This window comes from Stegodyphus dumicola, chromosome 11 (assembly GCF_044657685.1).
Source record: "Stegodyphus dumicola isolate Sdum_Otavi_A_Nest chromosome 11, ASM4465768v1".
NCBI lineage: Eukaryota > Metazoa > Arthropoda > Arachnida > Araneae > Eresidae > Stegodyphus > Stegodyphus dumicola.
This window is the reverse complement of record NC_140778.1, coordinates 156,567,782-156,583,249: the sequence shown is the minus strand read 5'-3', so window position 1 is coordinate 156,583,249 and position 15,468 is coordinate 156,567,782. Positions and strand designations below refer to the sequence as shown.

At 31.6% G+C, this 15,468-nt stretch overlaps 1 protein-coding gene across 1 annotated transcript in view; it reads left to right on the top strand.

Annotated features, from left to right (window-relative positions):
* Positions 1-15,468, top strand: part of LOC118195316 (monocarboxylate transporter 10-like) — a 587,842-nt gene that overhangs the window by 145,418 nt on the left and 426,956 nt on the right. The window lies entirely within an intron of this gene.

Genomic DNA, 15,468 nt, shown 5'->3' with positions numbered 1-15,468 from the left:
CCATGCCGCACAGACACTATACATTTACAAATATCCATACCTTCCTTGGGTTTCGAACTTGGATACTTTGGTATGCCAGTCTTAAGGTAAAGGGACAGTGCCCACGTCCTCCGTCACTTATCACTTATCACTTGGTATGGCAGTCAGCGTCACTAACTATTAACCCGATTGGGCGGCTATACGTATTAAACTGAGCAGGTTTAAAAAGTTATATTAATCTCGGTACGGAATTACTTGAATTTTCAAATGTATGCTACCATAGAAAAAACGTTTATGGTTATAAGGTATTTCTCTCACTTCCCTAGTGTGTCTTCGTGGTATAACGGTAGCCCGCTGGGCCTGTATTCCAGAGGTCCGTGGTTCGATTCCCGGCGAAGGCGGTTGCATATTTTTCATCTTTTCTGCTTTCAATTGACTCTAGAAGTGGCGCCCGAACTAAAAGGGTTGTGGATGATGATTCTCCGCACCAGGATTTGGCGACTAGGTCTCCTAAAAACCTAGTCGCCCTTTAAAAAGGGGAGTATATAAGGTATTTCTCCCACTTTCCTAGCGTGCCTTCGTGGTGTAACGGTAGCACGCTGGGCCGGTATTCCAGAGGTCCGTGGTTCGATTCCCGGCGAAGGCGGTTGCATATTTTTCATCTTTTCTTCTTCCAATTAACCTAATGACTCTACATCGTATGCTAATAATAGTGTTTTCCAAGCGGAATTGTCAGCTATAAAAGCAGCAATTGAAATAGCCATTCTCAAAAATCTCAACGAATTTAGCATAAAATCTGACTCCCAAGCAGCTATTCTAGCTATTAAAAATCCCTTACCTTCCTCTCCATTGATATCCGACATAAATTCTCTTCTTGGAAAAATCCCAAACTACAAAATTTAAATTTCATGGATCAAAGGACATAGTGGCCATTTTGGTAATGATCAGGCAGATGAACTAGCCAAAGAAGCAGCTATTAATCAAGATGGTACGGAAATCATCACTCGCTCAAATTTCAAGTACCAACTAAAACAATTTGCTTCAAAATCTTGGCAAGATTTGTGGAACAATGCTCCACAGGGAAGACGCACATATAACTTGATGCCCAATGTAAGCTTAGCATCTCTGAACTCGAATCCTTCCCTAAATTACTTTATAACAGGACATGGACCCTTCCCCACATATTTCTACGCAAGAAATTTGGCAAATTCTGACATCTGCATATTTGGGGAACAGGGAACTCCTGATCATTACGTTTTCTCATGCCCCTTAATTGAGGATATTCACATAAAATCCCCAAGAACTGACCTCCTGGAATTCCAAAGATTTTTAATTAAGGATAAACATCAATATCCAAAGTTTCAGAAAATTATGCAACGACTCTCTTCTTACGGCCTAGATCTCTGTCAAGTGTAAGTCCACATACAGTTTAAACTTAGTGAACTTTTACATGCTGTGATTATGACAAAATGGATCCGCTCGTGAACTTTATAAACTGCAATAAACCAATATATCTGAAATAACCCAATGGACACCTACCTCTTTAGCATTATTATAACAGTTCATTTAACATTGTGTTGCCAGTACTAATTATAATTATCTCATTATGTTTATTTGTTTATTAATTATGTTTATCTCCTATTTTTGTTGCACCAAATCAGATGTTCAATTTATCTTGTGAATCTCAAATTGTGTTCCTACTATTTTGTAATCTATTTATGCTCTATACCATTATTTTTAATAAATACTGGATGCGGGGCGTACTGTGGAATTGCACGATAATAGGCAAACCTTAGACCTTTTGAAAAGCTTCAGTCTATGCAAATTCTTATAAAACTTGCAATTACCCCCCCCTTTTTTCTCTCAAAGAGTTAGTATGGGAAGGCATTACCAGTTGACCTATGGTACATCGCTGGTGTCCCCCATACTTTACCTTACCTCTACATGGTATGCTACCATAGAAAAAAACATGTATGCTACCATAGCAAATATGTAAGAAAAAATGTACCATGTATGCTACCATAGAAAAAATGTTTCAAATGTATGCTACCATAAAAAAAAACCTATGTCAGGTATAGTGGTTAGGAAAGACCAGTAGTTTTTCCTAACAACTATACCTGAAGGAGTCCAGGTAGCGTATGCACTTGGAAGGTCTATATTTCCCATTCTGGTGAGGTCTATCTTTTATATTTCCGGCACCGAAAACTCTTGCCGCTTCCACTGCTTAAAGAAGAAACACAATGGTTTTGCTCTTTTTTAATGTACTTTTGCATAATAATATTATTACTTTTGAATAAAAAATCAGCAATTTTATTAAATAACTCTACCAGAATATTCCAAATGACGTAAAGATCACATTTAGATGGTTAATAAAGTGTGGGGGAATCATCTTCTCCCTATCAGCAACCTCTCCAGAGGACTTTCGGCTTGCCATATATTTAGAGTGCCCCCATGCCGCAAAGACACTATACACTTACAAACATCAATGCCTTGCCCGGAATTCGAATCCGAGACCTTCGGTATCGCAGTAGTCTTTTCTAACTACTATACCGTCTGGGTTGTGTGCACAGTGTTATTTACACAGATGAAAATTTCCAAAACTTTACAAAAAGTCATAAAATGCTCTTAAGTTTATCTGACATATCATAAAGAAATTTAAAAATGATTTAAGTTTGGATATTTTCTAAGCGGTCTTCCTTAGTGGAGAAGTCCCTCTCGTCAACGAACTAAAAAGCCGATAAAAGCTAGTAATTCGACCTGGGTTCAGATCTCTTGAATGGACTGGCTATATGGGTGCTTTTTTGATTTTCTCCATGTGTAGCGTGAATACAAGTCATTTTCCTTGAAAGCTTCATTCACGAAAGTATTCTTCCCTTTAGACGTATGCCCTCGTGTGCTTCGTCATAAACTAAATAAACCATTAAACCAAATACAGCGTACTACGTTCGACATTCAAACTTTGGAAAATTATATGATAGAAACAGGTGATAAGCAAAATACAATTTTTAGTTTTCTTCTTACATTTTGTGCTTAAAAATGTGTTAAGTTTCTATAGATATAGTAGATATGTTCGCACAAAAATATTTACGAATATTTTACTTTTATATATGCCACTTACGTCTGTTACGATATAAGGAATTACATGGATTAAAATCTAAGTGATAAAACAAAATACAGTAAGACCCCGCTTAACGCTGTTTCGGTTTAGCGCTCTTTTATTTCAACCCGAGGATTCCACGAAATCGCTCGCAGCATACGGGGATTCCCCGAAATATTATGCAGCGATAGGTTTCAAATACATATCCGAAAGAGTGTACTTGTATTTCTTGTTTGGTGCGGTATTGTACAGACATATTTTTATTATTGGAAACATTCAATTCAAGAAGCAGCGGCTAGTCTTTCTAATGATGAGCTCAAGGAATTAACTGAACAAGAAGAAAACAAAAATGTTGACAGCAGTGATTCAGAAGAAGAGCAAAAAGAACTTTCGATGCCGTTTGTAAAAAGGAGTTTGTCTACCATAACTGAAATAATGGATCAATTCATTGAAAATGATCCGAATTTTGACAGGAGCTCAAAAGTAAGGCGTGGTGTTAGAGATGCTCTATCCGTTTATGAAGAACTTTTAAGAGAACAACGCAAAAGAAAAAGGCAAACAACATTAGATGCTTTTGTCACAAAAAGGCAGAACACTGAAAACGCGGAAGGCTAACTAAATATGACTGACTGAGAATTTTATTTGTTTTTTTTTTAAGAATATTCGTTTTGTTATTTATATTTTGTTTTTATTTTTGCAAGAAATAATAATGTGGTATTAATTTGGGCTTTAAGAAATAAATGTTTGGTTTTATTTTTATTAAAAAAACATACTTTTTAAATTTAATACCTAACCAATTTCCTAGCCATCTTCCCCTAATCCCAAAATTTACATGTAAAGATAGCCTCGTTTAGCGTTGTTTCGCATTACGCTTTACTTTGATGGAACGTATCCCCCGCGATAAGCGGGGTCTTACTGTATCTATTAAATATACCTGTTTGAGTACATGCACTAACTTATTTTTCCAGAAATTCTCTTTTCATTTATAAAATCGTCTGAAAAATACTTAGATTTGGACATAAACCTAAATTTTTAGTTCATTTATTTCACAATATTTTGTAGAATATTTGTAGAAGTACCAAATTTAAAAAAAAAAAAAAAAAAAAAAAAAAAAAAAAAAAAAAAAAATGATACTATTATAATATTTTAAGTTAATGTTTTTTCGTAACAGAAAATTTGAAAACAAATCAGGTTTTAAAAAATAGTGTTAATGTAATGCAAATACAAACAGAATTAAAAGAAGCTGTTGCCAAGTATGAAAATTAAATCGCAAAACTAATTATTCCCGAGCTCTTAATAACAAATAGAAAAGTTCAAAGTCATCTGTTGAACGTCATCCAAAAGTATTCAAAAGAAATTTTTATTTTATTATTTGTTAGTTTATTTTATTATAAATTACTTATGGCAAACTGTGTACCTTGAGACATCAATTTCGGGTACTTAACAAAAACTTCCGGTTCATGGTATAGAACAAGAATAGGCATCATTCTTTTCTAACGACCGGAAAACGAAATAAAAGCAGTTTCGAAAAGCTTAATGTGTAAGCTTTAAAATAAAGTAATAAAATTTTTTTTGAAAATTTCCATCAAAGTTGATAGAATGTTGTCGGATACTTTAAGTCAATAAGCAGGCGCAGAAAATCGTGAAGTAATTGTTTGAAAATTCCTGGGATGACACCTCATTCCTTTATTAACGCAAATAGGGATTACCCCAGAAGGGCTATAATTTTTGAAACAGCATTGTGCGTGGAATCACTATAAATGGCTGTATCAGTTCTCAAATTGTTGTCACCAAATATTGTTGCCCCGTATTTTATGTAAAGAAATTAAATAATGAAAAATCTGCATGAATGTATGTATGTTTCTCGTATTCGGATAAACTACGGTACTTAGAACCATCTAATTTTGAATAACGTAATCCTGCACCCAAACTCAAGCACCTGAAAGCTCGAATTTTTAATTTGGAGTTTGTTTTATTATCTACTAGCTGCTGATGGGGCCAACCTTCGTCTGGCTTTTAAATGTACCGGGAAAATGTCTAAATGGAATACCAAATATTAAATTAAAAAATGCACAGAATTTTATTCTGCAGAACAACTTCATAAAAAAAGTTATTACATATAAAAAAATTACAATAAAATAAGCAATATATTTTAATACAAATATTACTTACTCTAATAAATAAATTAACCATCTTCCCGCTGCCTTCTCTCGACAAACGTCCTGCATCCAAAAGAAACATTAAATTAAAAAAATCTGGTATGTACACCACATGACTTCCTTGTACAGAATATTAAATTATACGCATTTTTTCTTGTATTTCGTTTAAATTTATCGGATTGAATTAAATCTACTTCGTCGATAGCGCATAAACCACAATAGAATACATACATTCTTTAAATTTCACTCTATTTGTTTACCATAGCGACATTCTGGCGCTAGGTTCACTTAACAGTATTATATTTCGTTCATATTATAACTCAGAATGCACAAAATTTATATCATTTAAAGAATAGAATTATCTAATCGTTGCCACATGTTCTATTCAAATACTATAATAAAGCTACAATGATGTACAAAGAAATTAAGCAAACAAAACAAAAAAGAAACAGTTTTTCACAGACGATTGAGTATTTCTCATTCAATTAATTCAGTTCCCACTTCGCGACAAGGCAAAAATACATAAAAACTCAAAATATCTGTATTAAAAATTACGAAATAAATTTTAAACACTTATTTCCTCGAAAAAATTCCAGAAAGGATTAAGCATGGTTTAATTCGCAATAATAAATGAAGACGTTATCTTTGTTCTTACGAAACAAAGTTTCTCTAGATTGGCAACAAATCCACTATCCTGCTGTTTCAAATATAAACAAGCAATGGCCGCCATCAAAAAAAAATTATTAGGCTTAGCGGCACTTAAACAACTTTAAAATTGTTGATAAACATATTGCATACATATTTACTAAAGGAATAAAAACCTTAACCGGAAGATAAGAACGACATAATTCAATCATTTTTAAAGCAAAAAATGTACAACTTGCAAACATATAAGAGTAAAGAAACTGAGATCACTGAGCCGGGTAACAGAGTGGTATATAAATATATTTATATACGTTTGGTGCGGCCGATTGCAACCAAAATACGAGGTGCTCATGTACATGTTATAGCAGTCCTATATACAAAATTTCAACGTTCTGAGGCTACTCGTTTTTGAGTTATGCGAGATACGTACGTACGTACGTACATACGTTCGTACAGACGCCACGAAAAATACTCTTCAGAATTCATCTTGAAGCTGTTTTATAATTTTTTTGGAGGAAAAGAGTCTTTTATTCTGTCCGTACGTACAGATATCACGCAAAAACATCGTTAAATTGCGTTCGATAGCGGTCAAAATGGATATTTTCGTTGAAACATGTTGCTTGAAACTTTTCGCGATTGCAATACTTCTTTTTACTTCGTACAAGGAAGTAAAAATCTTATTGGAATTTTGAAAAATTCGCTTCGAGGTGCACTGACTCTTGTCTAGATTAATCCTATGTACCAAATTTCGTAGTGCCAGGTCTATTAGCTTACGCGGCAGAACGAACGACAGACACACATAAAAGTGGATTATTCGATCCGCACCTCAGAGCAGAGGTATCACCAGAGCCAAAGGCTAAGAAAATGAATCTCTATTTTTCAGCAATAAGCTAAAGAATTCCTAATTGAAAGCTTTAAAAATCCTAGTATTAAATTTTGATGACGTTTAACTAGAAGTTGTGTTGGCCTCACCATTAGATGTGCTATTAGGTGCCATTAGATGCACCTACATTCACCATTAGATGTGCTATTTACAATATTTTCAATGATCCAATTCGGAATATTATAATAAATACAATACACACACAAACATGCTCTTCCTTGCATTGTATGCAAAGATTTCATATTTTGTAAAACTAACGAATTTTTAATTAGCAAACTCAACGATTTCAAAGCGAGCAATGGCAACATTGTACGGGAAAATCATTTTTATCTCCGGCGCCCGAGACTGCGTATTTAAAATTCTAAAGGTATGCTGTTTTTAAATATTTTGCGATATTGCTATTGCATTGAATTTTATGTGGTTTAAGTGCGAAGAACATGAAATTTAATAAATGAAGGTAATACAAAAAACATTATAAAAAGTCCCTTTGGGGATAATATAAAATCCGAAAGACTTTTGGTAGTATATTTAAAAAAATACAAACACAGAACTTTTAGTTCAGTTAAGAGAAAACTTCTAAACTCTTGTTTATCATCTTTTTATGCGGTTTAAGGGCGAAAAACATGAAATTTAATAAATGAAGGTAATACAAAAAACATTATAAAAAGTCCCTTTGGGGATAATATAAAATCCGAAAGACTTTTGGTAGTATATTTAAAAAAATACAAACACAGAACTTTTAGTTCAGTTAAGAGAAAACTTCTAAACTCTTGTTTATCATCTTTTTATGCGGTTTAAGGGCGAAAAACATGAAATTTAATAAATGAAGGTAATACAAAAAACATTATAAAAAGTCCCTTTGGGGATAATATAAAATCCGAAAGACTTTTGGTAGTATATTTAAAAAAATACAAACACAGAACTTATAGTTCAGTTAAGAGAAAACTTCTAAACTCTTGTTTATCATCTTTTTATATGGTTTAAGTGCGAAAAACATGAAATTTAATAAATGAAGGTAATACGAAAAACATTATAAAAAGTCCCTTTGGGGATAATATAAAATCCGAAAGACTTTTGGTAGTATATTTAAAAAAATACAAACACAGAACTTTTAGTTCAGTTAAGAGAAAACTTCTAAACTCTTGTTTATCATCTTTTTATGCGGTTTAAGTGCGAAGAACATGAAATTTAATAAATGAAGGTAATACAAAAAACATTATAAAAAGTCCCTTTGGGGATAATATAAAATCCGAAAGACTTTTGGTAGTATATTTAAAAAATACAAACACAGAACTTTTAGTTCAGTTAAGAGAAAACTTCTAAACTCTTGTTTATCATCTTTTTATGTGGTTTAAGTGCGAAAAACATGAAATTTAATAAATGAAGGTAATACGAAAAACATTATAAAAAGTCCCTTTGGGGATAATATAAAATCCGAAACACTTTTGGTAGTATATTTAAAAAAATACAAACACAGATCTTATAGTTCAGTTAAGAGAAAACTTCTAAACTCTTGTTTATCATCTTTTTATGTGGTTTAAGTGCGAAAAACATGAAATTTAATAAATGAAGGTAATACGAAAAACATTATAAAAAGTCCCTTTGGGGATAATATAAAATCCGAAAGACTTTTGGTAGTATATTTAAAAAAATACAAACACACAACTTATAGTTCAGTTAAGAGAAAACTTCTAAACTCTTGTTTATTATCTTTTTATGTGGTTTAAGGGCGAAAAACATGAAATTTAATAAATGAAGGTAATACGAAAAACATTATAAAAAGTCCCTTTGGGGATAATATAAAATCCGAAAGACTTTTGGTAGTATATTTAAAAAAATACAAACACACAACTTATAGTTCAGTTAAGAGAAAACTTCTAAACTCTTGTTTATTATCTTTTTATGTGGTTTAAGGGCGAAAAACATGAAATTTAATAAATGAAGGTAATACGAAAAACATTATAAAAAGTCCCTTTGGGGATAATATAAAATCCGAAAGACTTTTGGTAGTATATTTAAAAAAATACAAACACAGATCTTATAGTTCAGTTAAGAGAAAACTTCTAAACTCGTGTTTATCATCTTTTTATGTGGTTTAAGTGCGAAAAACATGAAATTTAATAAATGAAGGTAATACAAAATCATTATAAAAAGTCCCTTTGGGGATAATATAAAATCCGAAAGACTTTTGGTAGTATATTTAAAAAAATACAAGCACAGAACTTATAGTTCAGTTAAGAGAAAACTTCTAAACTCTTGTTTATCATCTTTTTATGTGGTTTAAGTGCAAAGAACATGAAATTTAATAAATGAAGGTAATACAAAAAACATTATAAAAAGTCCCTTTGGGGATAATGTAAAATCCGAAAGACTTTTGGTAGTATATTTAAAAAAATACAAACACAGAACTTATAGTTCAGTTAAGAGAAAACTTCTAAACTCTTGTTTATCATCTTTTTATGTGGTTTAAGTGCAAAAAACATGAAATTTAATAAATGAAGGTAATACAAAAAACGTTATAAAAAGTCCCTTTGGGGATAATGTAAAATCCGAAAGACTTTTGGTAGTATATTTAAAAAAATACAAACACAGAACTTATAGTTCAGTTAAGAGAAAACTTCTAAACTCTTGTTCATCTTTTTTTTATGTGGTTTAAGTGCGAAAAACATGAAATTTAATAAATGAAGGTAATACAAAAAACATTATAAAAAGTCCCTTTGGGGATAATATAAAATCCGAAAGACTTTTGGTAGTATATTTAAAAAAATACAAACACAGAACTTATAGTTCAGTTAAGAGAAAACTTCTAAACTCTTGTTTATCATCTTTTTATGCGGTTTAAGGGCGAAAAACATGAAATTTAATAAATGAAGGTAATACAAAAAACATTATAAAAAGTCCCTTTGGGGATAATATAAAATCCGAAAGACTTTTGGTAGTATATTTAAAAAATACAAACACAGAACTTTTAGTTCAGTTAAGAGAAAACTTCTAAACTCTTGTTTATCATCTTTTTATGTGGTTTAAGTGCGAAAAACATGAAATTTAATAAATGAAGGTAATACGAAAAACATTATAAAAAGTCCCTTTGGGGATAATATAAAATCCGAAAGACTTTTGGTAGTATATTTAAAAAAATACAAACACGAACTTTTAGTTCAGTTAAGAGAAAACTTCTAAACTCTTGTTTATCATCTTTTTATGTGGTTTAAGTGCGAAAAACATGAAATTTAATAAATGAAGGTAATACGAAAAACATTATAAAAAGTCCCTTTGGGGATAATATAAAATCCGAAAGACTTTTGGTAGTATATTTAAAAAAATACAAACACAGATCTTATAGTTCAGTTAAGAGAAAACTTCTAAACTCGTCTATCATCTTTTTATGTGGTTTAAGTGCGAAAAACATGAAATTTAATAAATGAAGGTAATACGAAAAACATTATAAAAAGTCCCTTTGGGGATAATATAAAATCCGAAAGACTTTTGGTAGTATATTTAAAAAAATCCAAACACAGAACTTATAGTTCAGTTAAGAGAAAACTTCTAAACTCTTGTTTATTATCTTTTTATGTGGTTTAAGGGCGAAAAACATGAAATTTAATAAATGAAGGTAATACAAAAAACATTATAGAAAGTCCCTTTGGGGATAATGTAAAATCCGAAAGACTTTTGTTAGTATATTTAAAAAAATACAAACACAGAACTTATAGTTCAGTTAAGAGAAAACTTCTAAACTCTTGTTTATCATCTTTTTATGTGGTTTAATTGCGAAAAATATGAATTTTAATAAATGAAGGTAATACAAAAAACATTATAAAAAGTCCCTTTGGGGATAATATAAAATCCGAAAGACTTTTGGTAGTATATTTAAAAAAATACAAACACAGAACTTTTAGTTCAGTTAAGAGAAAACTTCTAAACTCTTGTTTATCATCTTTTTATGTGGTTTAATTGCGAAAAACATGAAATTTAATAAATGAAGGTAATACGAAAAACATTATAAAAAGTCCTTTTGGGGATAATATAAAATCCGAAAGACTTTTGGTAGTATATTTAAAAAAATACAAACACAGATCTTATAGTTCAGTTGAGAGAAAACTTCTAAACTCTTGTTTATCATCTTTTTATGTGGTTTAAGTGCGAAAAACATGAAATTTAATAAATGAAGGTAATACAAACTCATTATAAAAAGTCCCTTTGGGGATAATATAAAATCCGAAAGACTTTTGGTAGTATATTTAAAAAAATACAAACACAGAACTTATAGTTCAGTTAAGAGAAAACTTCTAAACTCTTGTTTATCATCTTTTTATGTGGTTTAAGTGCGAAGAACATGAAATTTAATAAATGAAGGTAATACAAAAAACATTATAGAAAGTCCCTTTGGGGATAATGTAAAATCCGAAAGACTTTTGGTAGTATATTTAAAAAAATACAAACACAGAACTTATAGTTCAGTTAAGAGAAAACTTCTAAACTCTTGTTTATCATCTTTTTATGTGGTTTAAGTGCGAAAAACATGAAATTTAATAAATGAAGGTAATACAAAAAACGTTATAAAAAGTCCCTTTGGGGATAATGTAAAATCCGAAAGACTTTTGGTAGTATATTTAAAAAAATGCAAACACAGAACTTATAGTTCAGTTAAGAGAAAACTTCTAAACTCTTGTTTATCATCTTTTTATGTGGTTTAAGTGCGAAGAACATGAAATTTAATAAATGAAGGTAATACAAAAAACATTATAGAAAGTCCCTTTGGGGATAATGTAAAATCCGAAAGACTTTTGGTAGTATATTTAAAAAAATACAAACACAGAACTTATAGTTCAGTTAAGAGAAAACTTCTAAACTCTTGTTTATCATCTTTTTATGTGGTTTAAGTGCGAAAAACATGAAATTTAATAAATGAAGGTAATACAAAAAACGTTATAAAAAGTCCCTTTGGGGATAATGTAAAATCCGAAAGACTTTTGGTAGTATATTTAAAAAAATGCAAACACAGAACTTATAGTTCAGTTAAGAGAAAACTTCTAAACTCTTGTTCATCTTTTTTTTATGTGGTTTAAGTGCGAAAAACATGAAATTTAATAAATGAAGGTAATACAAAAAACATTAAAAAAAGTCCCTTTGGGGATAATATAAAATCCGAAAGACTTTTGATATTATATTTAAAAAAATCCAAACACAGAACTTATAGTTCAGTTAAGAGAAAACTTCTAAACTCTTGTTTATCATCTTTTTATGTGGTTTAAGTGCAAAAAACATGAAATTTAATAAATGAAGGTAATACAAAAAACATTATAAAAAGTCCCTTTGGGGATAATATAAAATCCGAAAGACTTTTGGTGAAAAAAATACAAACACAGAACTTATAGTTCAGTTAAGAGAAAACGTCTAAACTCTTGGTTATCATCTTTTTATGAGACTGAATGTTGACCTAAAAACAGACCGTTATAAACATGGTATATTTTAACTTTAGCGACAAAAATAAATAGGGATCAGTGTAATTAAGAAGCGAAAGAAATGCTCTGGACCTAAAAGAGGTTGTTATTAGGTTAAACACTAATCTTGAGTCAAAGATTTATTTCACAAATGGAATAGCTTCTTTTTTGTTTCCTATTTACTAGAGCTTATTATGGTAATGGAGCATTTCATCATCATTTTTGATGACGTTACTTGTTGGTTTTTTTGTAGTTTGGAGTTACTTCGCGAAGACTTCTAAACAAATTACTCTGGGTCAAGTATTCAATTTAAGATCAGCATTTAGAAGTTTATTATTTCTCGGGACTCAGTGTAATTTAATACTCTCTTATCTGTCTGTAATGTAAAACAAAAGCATTGTAGTCTTTAATGTCAGGCAGAATAAAGCATCTGAACTGATGCACACTAATGAGTATAGTGTTTGTTCTCTTTATTATTTACCAATATTATGAGATGAAAAGTGGTTAAATTCAGTGAAGGAAGAAAAATGAAAAAAGATCAATAGATAAAGAAATTAATTGATAGCTAAACACATAATTAATAATTACAATTCTTAAATCTAACTTAAAAGTAAATAAATCTCGTATATTCTGGTGTATAACGTACACCTATAATTTGAAACGACATTTATAAATTTTTAGATAAATTCGCCATATAACGCGCACCCTTTTCTTTACCAAGAAAGCCTGTTGTTTTGTGAGTTACCTCACTTGTCTGACAGTAGCATGAGAACAAGCCCACGATATTCATAGAGGCAAGGAGCAAGAGCCTTGAGCAAGCACCACACAGGTGACAGTACGACTTCTCTCAGTTCCGCCTCCAATTTTGTTAGAGAGCACCCGAAGGGATGGGTAGGAGAGTCTCCTACCCCCTCTCTCTCTACCACCAACCTCTCGAGAAGACTGTCGGATCGTCATACATTTAAAGTGCCCTCATGCTGTAAAAACATTATATATTTACAAACATCTATGCTTTCTCTGGACTTCGAAACCGACCCCTTTGGTACCATAGTAGGTTCCCGTAACAACTATGCTGTCTGGGCGGCCCGGCAGAACCTGAAGGGTATCTGCGAGATGTTCTTACCTTTCTACGTTATTCATTCGAAAACTTTTCTCACCGTTCGAAAAATGATATACTGAATTGACAAGCACTAAGGGGAACAATATTTGTGTCGAGTAAAATGTTTGAGGGAATAAACAATTATGCAAAATGGAACTGTTGTATTCAATGCAGGTGTGCACAAGAATGTTATTTTAGGGTTTTAAGGAAATGGAGATAGAATTTGAGTAAGAATGCCCTTCCGACCTGAATGAATTCCCAGAATTAGAAGTCAGGTAATTTCTCATTTTGTAGTCATTTGAAGCTGTGATTTTGAAATGAACATCGAAGGCTTTATCAAATCGAATTTGCTTTATTTGAAATATAGTTGATCTAGTGTTCCTTTTAGTATTAAATTTGGCTTCTGCCAAACTAAACAACACAGTGCAGGTTTCAAATGCAAAGCCATTTGGTTTCCGAACGAAAATGGAAATCGTGATGCAGCAGTTGGAGTTGGGAAAGATGGAACGGATCATGACTACTTATTTATGTATGAGAGTGACAATGATGGTGAAGATGAAACAGAATTTGATGATGCGCTCAAAGATAAAGCGATAGATGAACATGACGCCATGTTATCTAATAATGAAAATTTTTAGATTCATAAGGTATGCCAATTCTTTTAAATGAACAGCATTTAGGTGTGTGTGAAAATCTAATTTTGTATGCTGAGTTTTACCTTATTTTTAATCTATGATTTTTATATTCGGCATATAACGCGAGCGGCTTGGTGACGCAGTGGCTAGCGCATCGCGCAACAAGTCCGGGGTAGATCCCCGGGTTGGGCAAGGTCGAGTCAGCCTTCCAACCTTGAGTCGATAAAATGAGTACTTGGGGACTAAACACTGGGGGGATCTGTGTTTGGGAACAATCTTTGGGGATAACAAGGGACCCCAGGCTGACCACTTGTTGAAGGCCTATGTTTACTAACCCCGTGCTCCACGGTCAAGAAAGCAGATTTTGGGGAACTAGGGCTGTTGCGCCACTGAGTTTAATTTATATAAAGCGCATTTGTAAATTTGGATTTTATTTTTTGTATTAAAAGTGCGCATTGTGCGAGGGAATATACCGCAATTAGGAACATTAAAAAATCTGAGAGAAAGTTAAGTTAAGAAAGTTAAAAAAAAAAATCCCTAAGAGTAAAATGAACCAACCAAACTTAATATCTTTGACTTAATGAAGTTTAAAAATTAAGAAATAAAGAATAACATTAATCAAAGGATAAAAAAATCTTTATTTACAATAAAATTAATTGTTACTTATACGTCTTATTTTATTTCTTAAAAGCGATTCAACAAAGAATAATTTTTATTGTTTAGAATGAATTATTTGTACATATTGTTACGTGCGTATGAGTTCGTAAAGGATCGAATGCACAAGTCGGTGAAAAGTTAATAAAATTTATTCTTATCAGAAGAAATAAAACAAAATGCTGAAATTACCTCAGAGTTATTTGTAAAATAACACAATATATCACAATGGTTATATTTTAAACTACTAAAACATTATACAGAACACAATTCAAAGCAGAGAAAGCTAATTCGATCTCAGCGCGAATTCACTACAGTCAACAAGAGCTGAGTAAACAACTGAACTGAGCTGTTTTAATCCGGCTTTTATAAGCTTTTAAATCATGCACAAGAACACTCTAGTATTTTCTTGAGGTTTCTGGAAAGCAAAAAACTACAATTACTAGATATCTAATTCAGAAGTCAAACAACAATAATCAGCGTTATATTTACAAAATTTTCACAGGACTAGTTTCGATGGTTTTACCGAACCATCATCCTCAGCTGCAGAACCGCAAATGAACAAGATAGGAAATAATGATTAGATAAGATAAGAAAGCCTGGACAAAAATAAGCAAGTGGCGCCATCTGTTGATGAAACCAGAACTAAAATATAATTTCTTTAAAGGCCGAAGGCAAAGATGGATTGGAATTAAGATCGTTAACTAGAACAGAAAGATTTTTTTGAATGTGAAATGCCTCTAGAAAATTCAGTTAGCCAATGGAAGATGATTTTTGAATAATTTTGGCAGTAGAAAATTGAAAGTGTGATTTTCGGACCAACAATGTTGAGCAACAGAAGAAAAAAGAAAACATAGAAAAACGGAAACACAG